This window comes from Equus caballus, chromosome 15 (genome assembly GCF_041296265.1).
Source record: "Equus caballus isolate H_3958 breed thoroughbred chromosome 15, TB-T2T, whole genome shotgun sequence".
Lineage (NCBI taxonomy): Eukaryota > Metazoa > Chordata > Mammalia > Perissodactyla > Equidae > Equus > Equus caballus.
In genome coordinates this window covers 53,124,127-53,139,927 of record NC_091698.1, presented here as the reverse complement: position 1 = coordinate 53,139,927, position 15,801 = coordinate 53,124,127, and the positions used below count along the sequence as shown (strand labels likewise).

At 42.3% G+C, this 15,801-nt stretch overlaps 1 long non-coding RNA gene across 2 annotated transcripts in view; it reads left to right on the top strand.

Annotated features, from left to right (window-relative positions):
• Positions 1-1,430: 1,430 nt before the first annotated feature.
• LOC138917676 (uncharacterized) overlaps positions 1,431-15,801 on the top strand; it is a 69,280-nt gene continuing 54,909 nt past the window's right edge. The window contains exons 1-2 of one of the 2 annotated variants that reach the window (XR_011426021.1): positions 1,527-1,674; positions 9,972-10,173. This is a non-coding gene — a long non-coding RNA (uncharacterized lncRNA). Of the gene's footprint in view, positions 1,675-9,971; positions 10,174-15,801 lie in introns of both variants that reach the window. The other variant, XR_011426020.1, reaches the window with a different exon arrangement.

The following is a 15,801-nucleotide window of genomic DNA, read 5'->3' as shown; positions in this document are numbered from 1 at the left end:
GCAAACACTTGAAGAAAGTGAGCCCTGAGGGTATCTGAGGGGAGGATGTTCCAAACAGAGGAAATAGCTAGTGCAAAGGCCCTGAGGTAGGAGGGAACCTGATGTACTAGAAGAATAGAGAGGAGCCAGAGTGGCTGGAGCAGGTGAGGAAAGCAGACAATAGCAGCAGATGGGGTCAGAGGGGAATAAGAAGGAGTTAAGTTGTGTGCAGTCTTGTAGGCCATGGTGAGGACTTGGGTTTTTACTGTGAGAGAGGATGGGAAGTCACCGAAAGGTTGTGAGCCAAGGACTTGGGTTTTGGAAGGGTCGCTTTGGCTGCTGTGTTGAGAATAGACTGTAGGTGGGCAAGGGCAGGAAGGAGAGACACAGATTAGGAAGCTATTGCCTCCAGGTGAGAGATGGTGGTTGGTCTGGACTAGGGTGTGGCTGTGGAGGTGGTAGGATTCTGGATGTATCTTGAAAGCAGAAAGAACGTGTTTGCTGGTGGATCGGACGGAGTATGAGAGAAAGAAATTAGTCAAGGAAGCCTCTGAGGTTTTTGGTCTGAGCAACTGAAAGAATTGTGTTGCATTAACGGAGATGAGAAAGCTGGGGGAGGAACAGATTTGGGGTCAGGGGGAGATGGAAAATTCAGTGATAACGATAATATGTGCCTTGCCTCCCTCATGGGATTAAATGTGATGATTTATGTGTAATTTACTTTCCAAATCGGCCTCATAGTTCCTAGTATTCAAGGACTCTTTCCCTTCCTCTTCGGAAGCAGCCTGTTTTGTGGATGGTCGCCTCTCTTTCGCTCTCAGGTGGTCCCAGTTGGCCGTGGGTGAAGGGTTCCTGGCACATGGACTACTGGATCTGACAGGTATCCTCTGAACTGTTTGGGTGGATATTTTAGGATAGGTCCTCACAACTGTGACTCAACTATGACTTAACAGTTAATACCTTTATTTCTCCCTAGCACAATATTGTTTCTAATTTTTCTTTTATATAGCAACTGATGTTGCCATGCAGATCTCTTGGTTGCTATGAGATGGTAGCATTACTCTGCCCCACGATTGGCCCAGGCCTCCTGTGCTGTGTGGTTCTCAGTTGAGCAACCAACACTGAGCTGTTACTATGGTGAACTCTCTAAGTTCTTTTGATTGGTGGATTTCAGAAATAGGTCATCAGTGGAATTCGTTATATTCCATAAGTAAAAACGAAAAATAAATATCATAACTTTTCCCCGTCACCAACATGAAGGAAATGTAACACTTAATAACATAATGAATCACTGTTGAAAGACTTAGGAACCTTCCTAGAACTGAAGTTGATTATTGATTATTCAGAGTTAGGGGCATCAGGCTGCCCAGATGGGGAGGGGTGTGTGTGTGGGGACTTGCATGTAAACTCCCGTCTCTCTGTGGGACTAAGGGTGATGCTGGGGCCTGAGTGTGGAGGGCGGAAGGGATGTGGGTTCCAGGCAGTGCTGATTCATGCTGCATCTTAGGACTAAGTGTTCTTGTGGTATTGGGAGGGCACTAGGACTTAGATCATCAGACTCCCTCCAGAAAGGAAAGCCACTGAGTGCTCCCGGCTGGAGATGGCTTGACACAGGAGTCCAAGAGTCCAGTAGGGCTTGTGCTTGCTGAATCCTCCTCTCTCCCACCTCCTCCCCAGCCTCACACAGGTGGCAAGGTAGGTCCTGGAGGGTCAAGCCTCTGCTCATCTTTACTCTTGACAAATGGCAAGAGAGAGTGGAGGAATGAGTTTTAGCCCTTCTAATTTTGTAACTTAACTCCTTTTTCTACAAGAGAAAGTGGGAGAAAGACAGAAGAAGAACCTGGGAGGAGGGATGAATTATTTCAAGTGCATCATATCTATCTTTCTCTAACACTTGACTAATAGGTCCTATTAGCAGTGATGGGTGGGGTGGTGGGATAAGAGGGAGTGGGAGGTGGGGGATGAGGCTGTATGGGAGGGAGAGAGTCAGGGAGCTCCCAAACAGAACAGGTAACATATTAGGGTGCTAAGGCTAATATTCGAAACCCGGAGTGGATCATTTCTAACACCTCTTTCCTAGATGACAAAATCATTTTTAGTAATAATCACACAATGAAACCAAGAGTAATAATAGCCAGAAAAGAAATGTACTTTCATGACACTTTGTATCATATCAATTAGAGAAATTAAAAATAAATATTATAATCCAAAAAAGGAAGAGTTATGGACTAATACTTTTAATTTCATTAAGGTAGTTTTTGAAGGAAGAGATGAAAACTTAGACCTACGTGTTGGTCTTTCACAGTAATGAACAGCAATCTTACAGTTTCTGTTTTTGCGATTAACTTCTGCAAATTTGTCAATGACTTTGTCAAACTTGTTTTTCTTCCTATATTCATGAAGTATTGATCTATCTTTGATCCAAGAACACTTTCTATTAATTTTACCTTTGAAAGGCTTCTTTCACATGAAGCAATAGATTAAATAAGTAGGAAAAATCTTAGACATAAGGATTCATTTGGCAGAGATGCATAAAAATCCCGTTTCACAATAAACCCCAGAAAATTTAAACACAATAAAGAACTCAAAGTGGTCACGCAGAATGACATAATTGAAGTAACTCAAGTTCTGTTTGTCTTAACAATCACTGTGCTATCATTGTTTATTTTGAATCAATTGTTTAAACAATCAATTGTTGACTATATCGTACAAGAGAGGTTGGAGACTTGTGCCCAAAGCAAGCTTAGTTATGCACTTACTCTCAAAATAAAAGCACGGAGTTTATTCACAGAATCAACTTCCATGTAGCATATGTTTACTAAAGGAGAAGCAGTAAAAAATGTACTCAATTGAAACTTACACTTATACCATTAAAACTCAATAGCAATTGCAGCAATATCTTCGAACCTAGACCAACAAAAGACTTTTTTGGGGTTGATTTATTACTGACATTGTTTAGAATTGCTTGCCATGGTGATAATAGAAAGCAGACTGGCTTTTTAGTTGGTTTTATTATTGTTTTTCAAGTCGTCTCCAGGCCTGCACTGCTGGACGGCCTGCCCCTGGGGCGGACCGCTCCTCCCACTCCTGGTTCCACACTGAAGTACAGTCACTTGATCGTGTCTTGCTGGAGCGGGAGAGTGCAGGAAAAGGTGATAATGCACGAGTTTGAAGCAATGACAGAGAGACACTGAGATGTGGTTGGTCAGCAAATATATGGTAACTTCTCTGACCCTGACACAACCAAATGGATTTTTTTCTCTTCTTGCTCTCATAATAAAAGCAAAAAACAATCAAGCATCATTAGCTTAAGTGTCCTTTCCCATTAAAACATTAGTGCTTCCTGCGGCTTTGTGTGCTATTTGCACTAGGTCTTGCGTGACCTAAGATTTCCACCTGAATTTTTGCCATTTTATTCTATTCTGTGGCATTTGTTGTTTTTTATGGGGCTTTTTTTTTTGGTGAGGAAGATTGGCCTTGAGCTAACATCTGTTGCCAATCTTCCTCTTTTTGTTTGAGGAAGATTGTTGCTCAGCTAACATCTGTGTCAGTCTTCTTCTATTTTATGTGGGATGCTGCCACGGTGTGACTTGACAAGCAGTGCTAGGTCCACACCAGGGATCCGAACCTGCAAACCCCAAGCCACTGAAGCGGAGCACACAAACTTAACCACTACACCACGGGCGGGCCCCTTTGTGGCATTGTTTTTGACCTCTAATTTCATTTTGCACTGAACTCAGCACTGAGTTTATCTTTCCCAATAAAACACGTGACATGCTTTGCTGAATCTTCAGAACTGGTTTAGACACAGGGGCAATGGAATTGGAAGCACGAAGTTGCAGGAACAATTATGAGGGCTAGAATGATTGGTAAGGGGAGGAGGAGGAAAAAATAGCAGAAGTCATGACTTACTTTTCTAGGTTTGCTATGTATGACACTCCCCTTTTTTCCTGTCACGTCATCAGACAGATATATTTAGATCCACCCTTGTATTAATAGATGGTTTCCTGGGTAGGGTGATATAATAGCTCTGGTGACTGAAATTTTACCATTAATTCTGTATTTTCCTTTAGGTTAAATATTGTTTGTTCTGGAAAGCAACTACCTCTTGAGTGCAGACACCTCTGGGAGAAGTAACAGATCAAGTCTCTAACACTTTAGTATAAATGAGTATACTCAATTGCTTCCTCTGTTATATGATTAGCAGGATGTGGATCCTGGGTACTTAGAAAATCATGGACACTTCTCTCAACTCAGCCCTGGCCAGCCTTGAATCTCTGCCTTTGCTTTAAGGAATTCCAATTCCCACATTGGGGAAATAAACAGAAAAAACCCCACTCTGTTGATGATGGGTCTGAAGAAACTTCATATGCAAAGGATAACATGCTTTAATTTCATTTCTCTCCCGAGAACCAGAACTTCTTCCTGGCCTACAACACAGCCCCTTGCTTCCCCTGCAGAGCACCGGAGGCTTCGTGCTATCATTTGTATCTCATTTCTATTCTACTCACATATGTCTGGGGAGAGGGCCCTTTGAGGTTTCTTCTTGGCTCCACTTCAGGCTCCATAATAGTAATGGATCCATGCTTCTTAATACAGTGAGGGCAGGTGGCAGCAATCCAAAGTGGCCTCCACCGAGTGTGTTTGGAGGAGTGGCATTTTCAGCATACATTAAAAAATCAGGAGCCAGCTAGGACAAAAGCCCAGACTGACAGTATGTCCCTAACAAGGGTGCCTGCACCAAGATTTTAAAAAAAGAAAGAAAGAAGGCATTTTCTATTGAATTGAGTTAATGTTCTGTGCCAGCTTTTGTTCTTGGGAGCATCATGTGTGTGTGCATGTGTGTGCGTACATGTGTGCGCACGTGCACGTGTGTGTTCACGTGCACAGGACTAGTTGCTCACACAGCTGCTACCTGAAAAATCACAGGGGCAAGTTGTGGAAATGATGCTGGAGAGTATTAAGAAGGCAGCTGAGAGAGTGACCACAAAGGTTTTCAAGAGCAAATGAGGTAACCTTGACTTTGTTAATAATTTGTATCCTGTCAAGTTTTAAAAATATATTTATGTCAACATAGAATCCAAGATTGTTTATTAATTGACCATCTGGGCGGTTCTGTTCGTAATATGCATGTATTCCAAACACAAGTTGTTAATAGGAAGCACTAAAACTGATTTGGATATGGAATAGGATCCATTATTCTAGGGTTTAGAACTACATACTCTATATCTGTAGTACCACATAAATTCATACTCCATTTCATGAGCCATTGTCCTTCAATATAGCATTTTCCCAGGAATGTGTGTATAAGTTAAATACAGTCCTGCGCTGCATAATGTGGTTTCACTCAATGACAGACCACATATATGATGGTGGTCCCATGAGATTAGTACCATATAGGCTGGGTGTGTAGTAGGCTACACCTTCTAGGTTTGTGTACGTACAGTCTATGATGTTCTCACAATGATGACATCACCTAACAGTGCATTTTTCAGAACATTTCCCTGTTCTTAAGCAATGCATGACTGTATTTTTAAATAAAATCATATTTTGATTGCTCTAAAAAATGAAAATTCCCGTGGCCAAACTTTCCTTTCTGGGGGCCGGCCTTGTGGCTGAGTGGTTAGGCTTGCACACTCTGCTTCAGCAGCCCAGGATTTCTGGGGTACGGATCCTGGGCACAGACATGACACTGCTCATCAGGCCATGTTGAGGAGGCATCCCGCATAGCACAACCAGAAGGACCTACAACTAGAATATACAACTGTTTGCTGGGGGGCTTTGGGGAAAAGAAGGAGAAGGAGAAGGAGAAGGAGAAGGAGAAGGAGAAGGAGAAGGAGAAGGAGAAGGAGAAGGAGAAGGAGAAGGAGAAGGAGAAGGAGAAGGAGAAGGAGAAGGAGAAGGAGAAGGAGAAGGAGAAGGAGAAGGAGAAGGAGAAGGAGAAGGAGAAGGAGAAGGAGAAGGAGAAGGAGAAGGAGAAGGAGAAGGAGAAGGAGAAGGAGAAGGAGAAGGAGAAGGAGAAGGAGAAGGAGAAGGAGAAGGAGAAGGAGAAGGAGAAGGAGAAGGAGAAGGAGAAGGAGAAGGAGAAGGAGAAGGAGAAGGAGAAGGAGAAGGAGAAGGAGAAGGAGAAGGAGAAGGAGAAGGAGAAGGAGAAGGAGAAGGAGAAGGAGAAGGAGAAGGAGAAGGAGAAGGAGAAGGAGAAGGAGAAGGAGAAGGAGAAGGAGAAGGAGAAGGAGAAGGAGAAGGAGAAGGAGAAGGAGAAGGAGAAGGAGAAGGAGAAGGAGAAGGAGAAGGAGAAGGAGAAGGAGAAGGAGAAGGAGAAGGAGAAGGAGAAGGAGAAGGAGAAGGAGAAGGAGAAGGAGAAGGAGAAGGAGAAGGAGAAGGAGAAGGAGAAGGAGAAGGAGAAGGAGAAGGAGAAGGAGAAGGAGAAGAAAAGATTGGCAACGGATGTTAGCTCAGGTGCCAATCTTTAAAAAAAAAGCAACCAAAACTTTCCTTTCTAAAAAGTATGAGTTAGGAATGAGAAGGTCATTTCCCTCTGTGAGCTCAGTTTTCTCCTCTATAATTTAGAGGGCGAGTGCAACAAAAGATCTCTAACACTGCTTTCCAGCTTTATCCTTCTTTGTTCTAAAACTGTTTTGTAGTGTGAATAATCACCTCATCATTTATTCATCATCTTTTTAATCTGGGGTTGTCATTCTGGGCCGCCTTAATCAAGAGGGGTTCACCTGAATGGGTACTAACAGGTAGTCTGAATTCGTCATTTCTTTCCATTCTTCTTTTGGGATGAAGTGAAATGAGTCATAAGTGAGGAGGTTATCAAAGCACACACAGATCAACAGGAAGACAGAGACAGGAAGAGAGGTTGCGAGACGTCAGCATTTTCCCCAGGCAGCTTGAAAGCAAAAGCAGAGCCCTGGTTGTTTGCTCACAGCTTTTGTACACTGACCTGTCAGCATTGGACTCCTGGCCATGGGGGCAGAGCCACGAGCCTTTCCTGGAACCTGGCAGGCCTCACATGCAAGTGGCTGTCCTGCAGGTGTCTATGCAGGAGAGAAAGTCTGTGAACTGTGTGAATTCCAGGAAGTGAGTCTAGGGTCAGTCCTGGGGCATGGCTTGCCCCTGCCTTTACCCTGATTGACTATTTCTTGAAATTCTCCCTATACCGAAAAGTGCCTTGAAAGAATTTTTTCCTTAGTATTTCTGCTGTGGGAAATTAAGAGCCTCTTCTTGGTGATAGTAAAATTAAGTGATTTTGTACCATTGGTGGCTTTTGGTGGTATAAACCTATTCTTCTGGAAGGAGCCTATGGGCTAAGAATACTTATTAGCATATTTTGAAGGAAATTGCCAGCAAAATATGATCTGCCTCTAAATCATAAAAATTCCTCAATTTGTAGATGTATAACCACACCACTGACAGAAAAGAATAACTTGGTTTACCTTAGCAGCCATTTTATGAGTACCCATTCTTTGTCCAGCAGTGTGCTAACGGTGAAGAGATCAGACCCTCCTTACTGTATTTTAATATTCCCGCATGTCCTCCTCTTGTGGACTGAATGCTTATGTCCTCCCATAATTCATATTTGGAAACTCTACCCCTCCCCCACCAGTGTGATGTATTAGGAGGTGGGGCCTTCGGGAGGTAATTAGGGTTAGACGAGGTCATGTGGATGGAGCACTCACGAATGGGATTAGTGTCTTTATGAGTCACGAGAAAGCTTGCTTCCTCTCTCTGCTCACCACCATGGAAGGATACGTGCGAAAGTTGACAGCTGCAACCCAGAAGAGGACCCTCACTAGGACCTGGCCATGCTAGCACCCCGATCTCTGACTTCCAGCCTTCAGAACTGTGAGAAACAAATCCCTGTTGTTTATAAGCATCCCAGTCTATGTACTTTGTGATAGCAGCCTGAACTAAGAAACCCTCTTAGTGTCAGTATTTTCCAGAACCACATGCTGGTCTATTTTTCCTACCTAGGATTTTGTGATGTGTAACAGCACTCAATAAATTCCAGTTTATCTTTGGTTGTTTATAAAGCAGCAAACTTGCCAAAATTGTCTATTATGCATTTTGACTCTATGCCAGTCAGTAATTTTCTAGGAATGGTTGTTTTCTAATATAGTCTTCAATTCATAGTATGCTGCTGGATTATTTGACATTACTGACTCATCCATCCTATAGTCTCAGTACAATTATTATGACAGCTGACATCATTTACCATAGGGAAGGGAGTGGAACTTACTCTTCCAGTGGTGACTTGACTCTGTTTATAGATAATATCAGAAGGTTGTTTTTGGTAATCATTTTCAAAAACAATAACCCTCTTGTAAATTGTTTTAACAGACTCTCATGCCATCAGAAAATATACTTTGGCTATATTTTATCCTTAGAATTTTGGCTGAACTGATGCAGGTAAATATCACAAAGGTATAGGCTAACCTGGGGTAGGATATACTCCTGAAAACGTGGTAGAATGTCAAAGTTCTCTAGACACCTCATTATTTGACAAAAGTTGTTGGTAAGGGACCCAGGGACGCTACAAGCACCATATCTGTTATGAAAATGGTAACTGAACCCCAAACTCTATAAGAAAATGATTAAAATCCAAATCTGAATATGGAGTTTTAAAGGGAAGGGTGTAGAAAAGGTGATAAGAAGTTGTTGAAACAACTTGCTCAACAATTTTTATGTGGACTGTGGTGGTAGTGACTATCAGAACAAGACTGGAAATGATTTCAGCACCCCCTTTGGCATGCTGTGTAAATGCAAGAGAGGGCAGCTTTAAATTGAATGTGTTTAGTGTAAATTGAACATTTTAGTCTGCGGGCCCATTTCTACCCCTGCCTTACAGTCTTGCTCTCGATGCTTCTTGGTTGTGGGACATGAAGGAGTGGCTGGGATTAGCTGTGCTCCCAGCTCACTCTCCTCCTGCTTTCTTGGTAGCTGCACCTTGAGTTGACCTTAATGGTCTCTCCCAAGGTTGGCTGGAGCTGTCGTTGTGCTCTTGGATCCACTCTTCCTTCAGATCCTAAGAAAACACAACTCAAAAGAGGATTGCGAGCTTTTGCCACCTTTGATCTCTGAGCAGGAAAGGTGACTGTAATATGATTAATGAGCTCAGCTGGACTTTGCCCAGTGGCCAGGGCATGGTGTGGCCTCCCAGAACATTTAGAGGAGGAATGGGAAGAGACTCAGCATGCTCTGATGGCAGTTGGCCTCTTGGAAATGTGTAGGCTTGGAGGAGGTGTCCCATCCCAGCAGGATCTCCTGTCATGGACTGAGAGAGAGACATGCTGAATGGGATGGCCACCCACTCACTCAAAAAGAATAATTCCACCCTTCTGCTAGCTGTCTGTTCCCTCTGATTTAAGCATGTTCCTGTTAAATGTGGCAGAATCTGAATTAGTGGGGGAAATGGGCTTGAGTGGCATATAGAGAGGGGCTTAGCTAGGAGGGAGAACCAGGCAAAAGGGAGATGACGTAGACCATGAACAGATGCGGTGCTCCAGCTCAGAAAGACTATCATCGCTACCTAAACCTTACTGAGTTTAGGCTGTGCCTATTACCTTCTTGGTAAACTGTGTAATGTTTATTGTCCCTTATGGATTCAGTTCTTCTCAATAAGTTTTTCTTTCTTTTGAGAAATGTCCCCTCCTGGTGAAGGGAGGTCTCTGAACTGCTTGGGCATAGGATTGGTTGTACCTGCTGTAGCTATATAGCGGTGCCTTCTCTGGGTGGAGGGCTTGAGCGGGGGGTGGATCTGACCTGCTCAGCTTACTGAGCTGAGCCCTGGCCCAGGGCTGGGTCAGCTGAAGGAAGGAACATCTTTGTGTAATTGGTCTGCATTTTTCTAGTTTGCACAAAGTCCTCTTAAAGTGCCAGTAGCATGTGACCACCATCCCAGGCGGGTCAAGGAGCCGTGTGCAGTGGCTTCCTGGTCAACATGGATAGCTCATGGGTACATCTGAACAGAGTCTATTCCTCTTTAGGTTGCTGCCTACCACTCTGGTATCTGATCAGTGGCAAAACCTTGACCTTCAAGAGTTCCGTGAATGTGCTTGTCTAACTGCTCTTGAGGAAGGCCCAGGTTCCCTCCAGCGTGGGCTCTGACAATAAACCTTCGACTCTGAGAGGACTCTGAAGACTTGAATTTTCCATCCTACTCCACCTCCAATAGTTGTTTGATCTAGGGTGAGTCATTTAACCCTCCAGATCCTTCATTTCCTTACCTGTAAAAAGAGGTTGACAATTTTCACGTCAAGGGATTGTCCTGAGAATTAAACAAGAGAATTCTGGAGACCATTTTGAGATGTAGTATCCTGAACAAATTGAAATGTTAGGAGTGATCATTGCTCCCCATGCACGTTTAGCCTCTGATTCACATCGGGGAAACCAGATGTTCTTGTTTCCATTTTGTAGGGTGGCCACTTCAAAGGCTTGCTGAGTCTGCTTTATAACACCCGTGAGAATTATGCCCCCGTGTTCTGGAAGCAAGGCTGCACCATGAGCTCTCTGTTGCTGTTTTATTGTAGGAAACTTCCTTACAGATAAATAACACTGCTCATGGGAACTTCAGAGAGAAAATCTTCTCTGTGCCATAAACAAGATTTATTTTTGTGAAGTTGGATACTCGTGAAAAGTAAAAGTCAAAAGACTAGGGGACAACTGATGTCAGAAATCTGACTCTCTTTAAATGGACCTCAAAATGTTTTTGTTAGTTTACGGATGATAAGAATAAACATTTGAGGCAGACTGAGACAAATTATAATCTCTTGGGTTATGTGTCTCCCACTCCACAATGCCATCGGCAGCACTCCCAAACTGCTTTCAGAAGAACCTCTCTTTCAAGTCTTTCTCCATACCATTGCATCCTCCTATTAAGATCCTCGATATGTGGACCCACAACTGGGTTGATGGGTGGGTGGAATAGGTAGTAATTGAATTTAAAAAAATCCTTCCATCCCCAAATATCTCCTGAGCATCCCATTGCTGATGACTGAAATACTATTATTAGCCATTAATTCCTTTAGATTAAGAGGTTACTTCCTATTAAAATCCAAGTAATTCCTAGAAGAGTAACATATTAAAACTATTATACCTTAGTGTGAAAGACTTCAGTCAGGGGTCAGCAGACTTTTTCTGTAAAGGATCAGATAGTAAATATTTTAGATTTTGTGGGCCATAAGGTCTCTGTTGCAACTACTCAACTCTGCCATTGTAGGATGAAGGCAGCCATAGATGGTACATAAGGAATGAGCATGGCTAGGTTTCTATAAAATTTCATTTACAAAACAGGAGGTGGGCTGCATTTGGCCTGTGGGATACAGCTTCCAATCCCTGACTTAATTGAATCTTTCAAAGGGAATGACCAGCTGAGAGCAGGAGAAGGGAACACTTGACCCCTGGTGTGGGGGAAGGGGAGGTGACGAGCAGCGTGTGAAGATGTGGGACAAAGAGCCACGGGGAGAGGTGGACGTTGTAAGCCAAACTTCATAGGACTTAGTCCTGTTTAGACATTTAGACATTTTTTTTTTCTGAGTTTGTTGACTCAATCAATTTGTTTACTACATATATTTCTACAACTTATTTAGTGGAGGAGGGTACCCCTTTTTTTCACTCATTTTAATTTTATTTCGTATATCATTCTTATTTAGTATAAGAATTTAATAGCCACAGAACAAGGCAGCTCCCAGTCTACCATTTAACGGCTTAGAATCTTGTTCATGTCAAGGAAGTTGCTAAACATTAAAAAGGAAACCCTTTGAATACAAATAGATTTCAAATGTATTACACTCTCCTTCCTCTGTTTACGTTGAATGCTTTTTGACGCTTGAGTTACATTGTGGCTGGTCTGAGAACTAAATGGTTTTCTGATTTCCTGGAAGCTGTGCATGAAAGAAGCTTTTTCCTTTTTTGTCCAGACAGCATTTTATTTCAGGATCAATGATGGCTGATGCATGTTGCTTAATCTTAGCTGTGACACCTTCTTGACGTAAAAAAAGAATTATTTGTAAGTCTTTTCAAGGCTCATTCAGGTGTCAGTGGGCACGTAGGGGGAAGTGCAGGATACCCACAGAGCTGGCGTTGCTGACGCACCCTACACAGGGCGTGAGCTTGGCCAGGAGCATGGCGGGATTTGATCTAAGACATTGCTCCTCTTTGTCAGTCCCTCCTGTGACAGACAGTGCAAGATGGAAGATGACAAATTTAGAATTAGGAATGGAGTCTGCAGCTGTGGACCAGGCAACTAGACTCACAACCACAGCCTCTGAGAAGGATAAAACTGGCCTCTAGGGCAGTGGAGTCCTTGCCTTGGTGCCTGCATTTTACTGTGAGACATGCTGGCTTCTTTCCACCTTTGGGAATAAGCCCAATGCCTTGGAGACAGTCTAATTATCTTTTTATACATTCATAAAGAAGTTTATTTTTGGTAAAGACACTCAAATTGGAATATACTTGATTGGTTTACATTGGAAAAGTAATTTTGGGGCTCATCAGACAAATTACATTAAAAATGCTGAAATGCTTTCCAGCTATTACCTAGTCTAGCCTACTTCTCTCTGTATCAGGGAGACGGAGTAACATTCAGATTATAGGGTCTGTGTTTATTTTGTGTCCCTAAGTATGAATTAGTAAGAGAAAAACTTTGCTTTTAAAAAGGGACTCCAGTTATGTGTTGCTTAACGACAGGGATACATTCTGAGAAACGCTTTGTTAGGCGATTTCGTCGTTGTGTGAACATCAGAGAATGTACTTACACAAACCTAGATGGTACAGCCTACTTCACACCTAGGCCCTATGATATAGCCTACTGCTCCAAGGCTACAACGTGCACAGCACGTTATTGTACTGACTACTGTAGGCAACTGTAACACAATGGTAAATATTTGTATATCTAAATGTATCTAAATATAGAAAAGCTACAGAAGAATACGGTATAAAAGATTAAAAATGGTACATGTGTGTAGAGTACCTGCCACGAATGGAGCTTGCAGGACTGGAAGTTGCTCTGGGTGAGTCAGTGAGTGAGTGGTGAGTGAATGTGCAGGCCTGGGACAGTACCGTACCCTACTGCAGACTTCATAAACACCATACACTTGGCCCACACTAAATTTATTAAAAAATATTTCTTTCTTCAATAATAAATTAACATTAGCTTACTGTATCTTTTTTACTTTATAAACTTTCTAATCTTTTTTAACTTTTTGACTCTTTTGTAATAACAGCTTAAAACATGCACTGTACAGCTGTACAAACATTTTCTTTATTTCTATCCTTATTCTTTAAGCTTTTTTCTACTTAAATTTTTTTTTTTAACTATTTAAGCTTTTTTGTTAAAAACTAAGACATAAATACACACGTCAGCCTAGGCCTACACAGGGTCAGGATCATTAATATCACGGTCTTCCACCTCCACATCTTGTCCCACTGGAAAGTCTTCAGTGATAATTACACGCCTGGAGCTGTCATCGCCTATGATTATGATGCCTTCTTCTGGAATACTTCCTGAAGGACCTGCCTGGGGCTCTTCTTGAGGAGGTGTGACTCTTTTCAGAAATATGTCTGTGGTGGTTTGCTTGGTTTGTTTCTTTTTTTTTTTTTTTTTTTTTTTTTACCATAGATTTGCTTGTAAGCAGGCAGTGCACTATGAAATTCCTCTCTATTAATGAAAACCTTTTGGGGTTGGGGTCCGTGTTTTCAAACTTTTTAAGGAGCTTGTTGACATCTGCAAAAGCTTCTGCTAACCCCTTCACTGTGAATTTTCTTGGAGGTTCTTCTTTTTCTTCTCCTGCAGTTTCTTTTTCTCTTGCCTCTTCTCCAGCTGTGCATCCTGTTCCAGTTCCAACAACTCCTCGTTAGTCACTTGCTCAGGAACGACTTGTAGGAGCTCCTCAGTAGCATCCTCATCACACCCGGGGTAAAGCTGTCCGCCGTCTCAACCACAGCCTCGTTGATTTTTGCAACCTCCTCATCTTTGGCAAATCCTGTGAAGCCACTGACAAACCTCTTGAGCATCTTCTTCCAGACGCCGTTCATACACTCCTTGGTGACATCACTCCAAGCACATGCAAGGTTCTTGATGCAGTCATAGATGTATTCTTTCCAGAACTGCATCAGTGTCTTCTCAGTATCTTCCTCAGTTGCAGCAATAGTTTGGGCAAAGGTCCTCCGCAGGTGGTAGGCCTCAAAAGCTGCTATAACTCCTTGATCCATTGGTTGGATTAAAGAGGTGGTGTTTGAAGGGAGAAACACACCTTTGATATTGGGATGAAGATCACTAATGAAAGGTGATGTCTGGGAGCATTATCAACAAGAAGCAAAATCTTGAAAGGTATGTTATTCTCTAAACAGTATTTCTCCATTTTGCTGGCATGGCAATTTAGGAGGGCATCTTGGAAGAGAATCTGTGTCATTCATGACTTCTTATTGCTCCTGTAGCACACTGGCAGTGTGTGCTTATTGATATGATTGAAGGCCCTAAGTTTCTCACTGTGCCAGATTTGCAGCCTACAACACTGCCCCCAAGCAAGACTGTTATCCTGTCCTTAAAAGCCTTGAAACCTGGCATTGACTTGGCCTCCTTATGGATGGAAGTCCTTTCAGGCATCCATTTTCAGATTAGGGAGATTTCACCCATGTTGAATATTTGCTCTGGTAAGTAATTTTCCTCCACAATGAGCTTATCTAGAATTTCCAAAAATTCTTCAGCTGCCTTCACATCAGCACTCACAGACTTATCATTCACTTTCATGTTGTGAAATGGATAACAATTCTTGAATTCTTGAAACCACCCAGAGCTAGCAGTAAATTCAGCATTGTAGTCGGGTCTAGACTTTTCTTTCAACATCATAAATAAACTTTTTGATTTTCTGTGAGAGATACACTTCTGGGTCTAGTCTTCAATCCAGGTCATTAGAAGCTTCTCCATGTCTGATATAGGACTTTTTCGAATTTTTGTTAGTCTCATCGCCTTCAATTAAACACATCCTTTAACAGTTTCCATCACTTTGTTCTTATTCTTCAAGATCATAGCTATGGTGGAATGGGACATGCCTGACTGGCGAGCAATAATCATCACTGATTTTCCACCTTCATAGTCCTTAATCACTTTTAATTTTGTTTCCAGGTCATTCACTCGACCTGGCCTCTTACTGGCAACATTAGCATTGGATTTTGTACACTTAGGGGCCAGGATGAACAAAACAGCATGAGGTTAAATCAAGCACAAGAGAAAATGATGCAATCAAGAGACACAGTAAACACGAGATGTATGAGGCTGCTGCTGATGTAACATGGCATACTGCTTTACAGTAAATTTTTTTTACTAAGTAGAAAGAGTGCACTCTAAAATAATAATAAAAGTATAGTAAATACATAAATGAGTAACATAGTTGTTTATCATCATTATCAAGTATGATGTACTGTACATAATGGTATGTGCTGTACTTTTATACGACTGGCAGCGCAGTAGGTTTATTTACACCAGCATCCCCACAAACATGTGAGTAATGCGTTGTGCTATGATTTTATGATGGCTACACCATGACTAGGTGACAGGAATTTTTCAGCTCCATTATAATCTCATGGGACCACCATCGCATATGCGGTCCGCCTTTGACTGAAATGTCGTTATGCAGTGCATGACTGTGTTAACATTCACTAGATGGTTTGTACGTGGACCTCTTCCCTCCTTCTGCAGAATATTGTCAGGGATCAGAATGCAGAAAGGACAGAAGACTCTCATCATCTGTGCTGTGTATAGCCAGCTCTAGAAGAAAGCGTTGTACTGCACCTGCAACAGCCAGGGTGCCTCCAGAA